At 38.8% G+C, this 7641-nt stretch overlaps 1 pseudogene; it reads right to left on the bottom strand.

The window, feature by feature from the left end:
* Positions 1 to 1090: 1090 nt before the first annotated feature.
* On the bottom strand, positions 1091 to 1459 carry LOC118716067 (annotated as a pseudogene).
* Between the last annotated feature and the right edge of the window lie 6182 nt (positions 1460 to 7641).

Here is a 7641-nt window from a genome sequence, read left to right as displayed (position 1 = left end):
AATAGCAAGAATCTACAGCCAAAATTATTCTACCCAGCAAAGCTATCACTCAGAATCAAAGGCCAGATAAAGAGCTTCACAAATAAAAAAATTAAAAAAAGCTAAAGTTCATCACTGCCAAACCAAAATTATATGAATTGCTGAAGGGGGTTCTTTAGGAAGAGGAAGAGGAAGAAGATAACGATAAAAATTGTGAACAACAAATACGTAACTATCAACAATTGAAATTAAAAACCAAGGTAATTAAAAAATCTGATGAACAATATTAACTGGTGAATATAATAGAATCAGAGGTATGGAAGGAGAGTGAACTGACATTTCTCTGGGAAAAGGGGAGTGAGGGGTGTGGGAAGAGACTGAACAGAAACTGTGCATCTATGGATGAGGACAATGTGTGGTAGGGAAAGGACAGAGGGTATGGTGGGAACTTGGTGGAGGGGGAAAAAATGAGGAACTTTTGTAATAATATGAACAATAAAGATTTATTTTTTTAAAAAACCATATTCATTGGCACTATCATCTTCATTAATTTCATACTTATCTTCACCATCCTTATCATCACATCAGTAAAATCACCATTGTCACTAATAGCATTATCACTGGTTATCACTATATCTATCACCATCATCATCCTCAACATTATTGCCATCTTTCTGTCACCACCACCATAACCTTAATCAACAGTATGAACCTCACCATCATCTCAACAGTATAATTCTCATTTTTCTCACCATTTTCATCTTCATAATTATTGTCACTATCACCATCATTACAAGCTTCATTATCAGAAGCATTACCCTCACCATCTTCACAATGAATTTTACTATTATCACAAACATCACCATCTTTATAAACATCATTAACCATTATCATCACCATTGTTATTATTGCCATTATCATTTCTTTCTTTTTTTCTTTTTTTCAGCAAGTTAGTTTAATTCCAGGTGTTACACAGTATCTTGAAGAACACGCTTTGACAGGATTCTGAGCTGGGTTTACTCTAATCACACAGGTAAGGTTGAAATGGCAAAATGAGAAGAACTGAAGAAATGAGCCCATGCATGATTATCATCATCATTAATTTTTTTTGCAAAAGTTTATTCTTAAATGTACCATAGCCTCCAAGACAACACTTCAGTTCGGCTCTAGGTGGCAAGAGATATGACTACAGGGAATCCTGATGTTAAAACAGGAAAGGAATTAACGATCACCATTGCCCCAGGAACAAGGAGCAATTCACTTTTTGTCAGATTTCTTTATTCCAGCTGTGGCCAGGGGCCGTTCCCTGCCACCTTCGCTTTCAGCTCCTCGAGTTTCTTCTGCTCCTCTTTCTGCTGCTACTTGAACACTTTGTCTTCCTTGTCCATCTCCTTGGCCTGCTTCTTGGGCTGCTTCAGGGGCTTCTTCTTGCCACCTTCTTGGCCAGACATGGTGCCTGCCGCCCCGACCCCAGACCCTGCGGCCGCCATCATTATCATATTCATCAACAATACCAACCTAACTATTAATAATAGTTTCATTATCACGATCATCATAGCATGCTCATTAATCTCATTATCATCATCTTCATCATCACCATACTCATCAGTCATTATCACTATCTTTTTTAAATTAGATTTTTTTTTTATTTTTTAATATATTTTATTATTTTTTTACAGAGAGAAAGGGAGAGGGATAGAGAGTTAGAAACATTAATGAGAGAGAAACATCAATCAGCTGCCTCCTGCACACTCCCTACAAGGTATGTGCCGGCAACAAAGGTACATGCCCTTCACTGGAATCAAACCTGGGGCCCTTGAGTCCACAGGCTGATGCTCTATCCACTGAGCCAAATCCGCTAGGACCATTATCACTATTTTTGAACATCATCTTCCTCATCATCCCCATCATCACCATTACCATTACAACAATCATTGTCATTGTCATCATCATCACTATTCTCATCACAATTATCATACCATCATCATCATATATCAATACAATATATCCAATATTACAATCATTGCCCCACCTAGATGAATATTATCTCTTTTCATCAGCAACATTTTGTAATCACCATATTTCTCACATAAGCATCATCAATTTCTTCCTCTTCATCACTTTCATCATCTATGTATTCTTTTTTTATGTAATATATATTTTATTGATTTTTTACAGAGAGGAAGGGAAAGAGATAGAGTTAGAAACATTGATGAGAGAGAGTCATCAATAAGCTGCCTCTTGCACAACCCCTACTGGGGATGTGCCCGCAACCAAGGTACATGCCCTTGACAGGAATCGAACCTGGGATCTTTCAGTCCGCAGGCCGATGCTCTATACACTGAGCAAAACAGGTTTCAGCATCTATGTATTATTTTTTATTTTTTATTCTTATTGATTATGGTATCACATAATTGTCCTCATCCCCCCAATCTCAACCCAAACCCCTCCCTACATATGCCCTCACCCTGTTGTCCATGGTCACTGGCCAGACCCACATGCATGCACACAAGTCCTTTGGTTAATCTCTTCCCCTTTACCCCAACCTCCCCTACTTTCCCTTTGAGGTTTGAAAGACTGTTTGGTGCTTCTCTTTCCCTGAGTCTGTTTTTGTTCATCAGTCTATGTTGTTCATCATTTCCTTTAGATGTGTAAGGTCATGTGATCTAAGATATACCCTTGTAAGAACCTAAACTGAGAAAAGCCATAATGGTTATGCTGAGAGGCAAATGAATCAGTCTGTAGTTCCTTTCTGGACCAACAGTTCTTTTGAGTCCCAATTTCAATGTCAAATAGTTCCTTATGTATACATGTCAGCCATGCTATTTCAGATCTAGTTGGTGGCCAAACGGTGGTGATGCAGGTTCTACCGTCTCTGGTTTGGTCCAGGGCATCCTTCAGCGACACACAGCTATTGTCTGCTGGTATGGTGAGGTGTTGTCAGCATCTTCCATCTCTGAATTGTTTCTCTTCTGTCTTCATGGCTGGAGCACTTCTGTCTATTCCTCTCTGTTACAGGATTCCAGATGGTCTCGGGGTTGTTTTCTGAAAATATACAAACATATTCTTGACCAAAAGTTAATAAAGGGATATTTTCTATAAATTTGACTTGGGATCCTTTTTCATTTTTCCCCCCCAAAATGATTTTCCTCTGGCTTGTTTTGACACCATGTGTGTATTTTCATGGGTATCTTTCTGTTAGCATTTAGAATCAAGGTTAATTTTCTAAAGTACAGTTTTTTTAGATGTAAATTATTCGCAAGATATTTTTCCTTACATGATATTATTCCACTGTCACCCCTTTTTTAATTTAAATAATAGGAGACTTTTGGAAATTTTATAATGTAGTCTTGATAGCTTTTACATTTTAATTATTTGTGCTAAACTATGACTGCTTTAGGTTCATAACATGTTATGCAACTTTACCATGAGACACTCTGCCAATAAGAATCTTTGTTAACACTTTAGGAACAGCTTTTTGAACAGTACAATCAGTTTGGGTTGTTTTGTTTTTTTGGTTTTTTTTAGAATATTCATTTATTTCCATTAGCCACATTAATTTCCTCTGAGAAATTGGCTACTATTCAACTGTCAAACTCAACACTCTAGCAACAATCTTATTTACCATGTGTGTATTAGTGGAATTCATTATTTGCCTTCTTGAGAAGGGCCTGAGCATTCCTGGTACTAGGCTAGATTTAGATATTAAAAACCCTCTTTTGCACACCATGGGTACCAGACCTCTCAAACAAGTCTTGTTGCAGTGAGAGGGCAGCTGCTGTCAGTCAAGTCTCTGTTACATGGGTCCCAATTTTAGCTGTCCATGGGAAACTAAGCAGCCATGGGGGCTGTAGACCTCCCTCAGAATGGGAGAAGGTTCAGGCGCCTGCCACGTTGCAGGGGGGGTGGTAAGGGTCTGTGCCCCACCTCTGTTGACCCCCAAGTTCTCTCCTGATGGCCCCCTCTGTGACTGTGCCTGTCTTAGATTGTTCCTTTTTTGAGGAATGTTATCCGTCTCTGGCTAACCACCAATCCTTCGTGGCCAAGCAGGTTGATGTGAGTTTTGGTCTGTCTTCTTGATAGCCTATGCCCCCCTGGGCTCCACCCCCAGCACCTGCCTTGGGGACCCCTCACCTGTTCGTGAGGCCTGGGCGCTGATCTCATATTTTTGGAAACCCATGTTTCTTCTCCAGAGAGGGTCCAGCTCACCCCACTGGGCAGGAGAGATCCATTGTACCAGCCACCATGGTGCTTCAGCCTTGGCATGAGCTGAAAGGTCAGGCAACAGTTGTGGTCACCTGGATCATGAGAAGATGGTCATTTTTGGCCAAAACGGCAAGACTGGCCAATATAGAATGCTCAGGTGCCTTCCCAGGGGGCCCTCTGCACAATGGAAGGAATGAAGTCCATTCATGTCGTTTTTAAATTGCTGCCAGACATTCAAAAGACTGGTTTGTAAGTTTGTTTGCGATAATTGTACAATATGTTGTTGTAATTCTAAAATATCTAGAGATGCGTTACCTTTGTCTCCAAGCACCAACAAATATATATATATATATATATATATATATATATATATATATATATATATGTATGTATAAAGATTTTTTATTGATACCCCATGGTGCAAGTAATGGGAAGTCTGGTTAAAAATTATAATGACCTTGTAGAATGATATGATGTAAGGATAATCTTTGATCTAGGCCATAGAAATTCCATTTTAAACTGGTTGTCAATTTCTTTTTGTATAGACAAGGTCTTTGTTACATTTTCTCCACCTCTCTCAGGAGGAAGTAGTGATGGTCCCTTGCTTTGGTGTCCTCACAAGCCAGAAACCTCTTTACTTTTACAAACAAAAGATCAGTGGTTTAATTTTGTGTCATACAGAATGGCAGCTGGGTGGTGACCCCTATGTAATTATACTTCCTTGTCCCACCCGTGGTCCTCCTGGATGACCAAGGTGTTTGGTATCATCAGTGACTACTTTGGGCAGGAGGCTCAGTCCAGGTAAGGGCTCCCACCCGTGAAGGATTAGGAACATAAGTCTATAAATACTTACCCAATAGCCCCAGTCAGTTCAGCTGCTGACTGCTAGCATGGCAGAAAAGGCGTTCTCAGGTGTTCATCAGTCTATGACATTCATTATATTCCATAAATGAGTGAGATCATGTGATGTTTATCTTTCTCTGCCTGGCTTATTTCACTTAGCATAATGCTCCCCATCTCCATCCATGTTGCTGCAAATGGAAGGAACTCTTTCTTTTTTACCACAGCATAGTATTCCATTGAGTAGATGTACCACAGTTTTTTACTCCAATCATCTGTTCATGGGCATTTAGGCTGTTTCAAATCTTACCTATGGTGAATTCAGCTGCTATGAAGATAGGGGTGCATATATCCTTTCTGATTTCTGTTTCTAGTTTCTTAGGATATATTCCTAGAAATAGGATCATTGGGTCAAATGGGAGTTCCATTTTTAGTTTTTTAAGGAAACTCCATACTGTTCTCCACAGTGATTGCACCAGTCTGCATTCCCACCAGCAGTGTAAAAGAGTCCCTTTTTCTCCGCATCCTCCCCAACACTTGTCATTTGCTGATTTGTTGATGATAGCTATTCTGACCGGTGTAAAATGGTACCGCATTGTTGTTTTGATTTGCATCTCTCTGATGATCAATGACTTTGAACATGTTTTCATATGTCTCTTGGCCTTCCTTCTGTCTTCTTTGGAAGTGTCTATTTAGCTCAGTTGCCCTTTTTAAAAAAATAAAATAAATCTTTATTGTTCATATTATTACAAATGTTCCTCTTTTCCCCCTCCTCCATTGCTCCCCTCCACCAGGTTCCCACCCCACCCTCTGCCCTTTCCCCACCCCTCATTGTCCTCATCCATAGGTGCACGGGTTATGTTCAGTTGCCCATTTTTTGATTGGGTTGTTTATCTTCTTTTTGTTGAGTTGTATGAGTTCTCTGTAAATTTTTCAGATTAAACCCTTATCATTGATATCATTGGCAAATATATTCTCCCATGTAGTGGGGTTTCTTGTTGTTTTATTGATGGTTTCCTTTGCTGTGAAAAAGCTTTTTATTTTGATGTAGTCACATTTGTTTATTTTCTTTTTAGCTTCCAAAGCCCTAGGAGCAGTATCAGTGAAGAAGTTCTTTTGGCATGTGTCTGAGATTTTCCTACCTGTGGAGTCCTCCAGTATTTCTATGGTTTCCCATCTTATGTTTAAGTCCTGTGTCCACTTTGAGTTTATTTTTGTGTATACTGTAAGTTGGAGGTCTAGTTTCATTTTTTTACATGTATCTGTCCAATTTTCCCAGCACCATTTGTTGAATACACTGTCTTGACTCCATTGTATGTTCCTGCCTCCTTTGCAAATATTAACTGAGCGTAGTGGTTTGGGTAGATATCTGGGTTCTCAATTCTATTCCATTGGTCTGTATGTTTGTTCTTGTGCCAGTACCAGGCTGTTTTGAGAACAGTGGCTTTGTAATACAGCTTGAAATCTGGTATTGAGATACTTCCTACTTTATTCTTCTTCCTCAGGATTGCTGTGGCTATTTGGGGTCTTTTTTTATTACAGATGAATTTTTGGAGTGCTCTTTCTATGTCTGTGAAGTATGCTGTTGATATTGTAATGGAGAGTGCATTAAATCTATAGATTGCTTTGGGTAGTATGGACATTTTAATGATGTTGATCCTATCAATCCATGAGCATGGTATGTTCTTCCATCCTTTTACATCTTCCTCTATCTCTTTTCTCTGTGTCATGTAGTTTTCTGCGTATAGGTCTTTTACCTACTTAGTTAAGTTTATTCCTAAGTATCTTAATTTTTTTGGTGCGATGGTAAATGGGATTGCTATTTTAGTCTCTCTTTCTGTAAGTTCATTATTGGTGTATAGAAATGCCCTAGATTTCTTGGCATTGATTTTGTATCCTGCTACCTTGCTGAATTCATTTATTAAGTCTAATAATATTTTTTGGAGTCTTTAGGGTTTTCTATGTACAGTATCATGTCATCTGCGAATAAGGACAGTTTTACTTCTTCTTTTCCAATTTGGATGCCTTTTATTTCTTCTTCATTCTGATCGCTATGGCTAGTACTTTTGAACAGGAGTGGTGAGAATGGTCATCCCTGTCTTGTTCCTGTTCTTAGAGGAAATGGCTTTAGTTTTTGCCCATTGAGTATGATGTTGGCTGTGGGTTTGTCATATAAGGCTTTTATTATGTTGAGGTATGATCCTTCTATTCCTACCTTGCTGAGAGTTTTTATCAAGAAAGGGTGTTGGATTTTGTCAAATGCTTTTTATTTATCAATTGATATGACTATGTGATTTTTATCTCTCAATTTGTTTATGTGATGTATCATGTTTATTGATTTGTGAATATTGTACCATCCTTGCATCCCTGGGATAAATCCTGCTTGGTCATAGTGTATGATCTTTCTTATGTACTGCTGGATCCGATTTGCTAGAATTTTGTTGAGGATTTTGGCTTCTATGTTCATGAGGGATATTGGCCTGTAATTCTCTTTCATTGTGTTATCTTTATCTGGTTTTGGTATTAGGGTGATGCTGGCTTCATAGAAGGAGGTTGGAAGTATTCCTTCCTCTTGAATTTTCTGGAATAGTCGGAGGAGGATAGGTTTTAGTTCTT

This window comes from Pipistrellus kuhlii, unplaced genomic scaffold, assembly GCF_014108245.1.
Source record: "Pipistrellus kuhlii isolate mPipKuh1 unplaced genomic scaffold, mPipKuh1.p scaffold_m20_p_119, whole genome shotgun sequence".
Classification (NCBI taxonomy): Eukaryota; Metazoa; Chordata; class Mammalia; order Chiroptera; family Vespertilionidae; genus Pipistrellus; species Pipistrellus kuhlii.
This window is presented reverse-complemented; position numbering and strand designations above follow the sequence as displayed.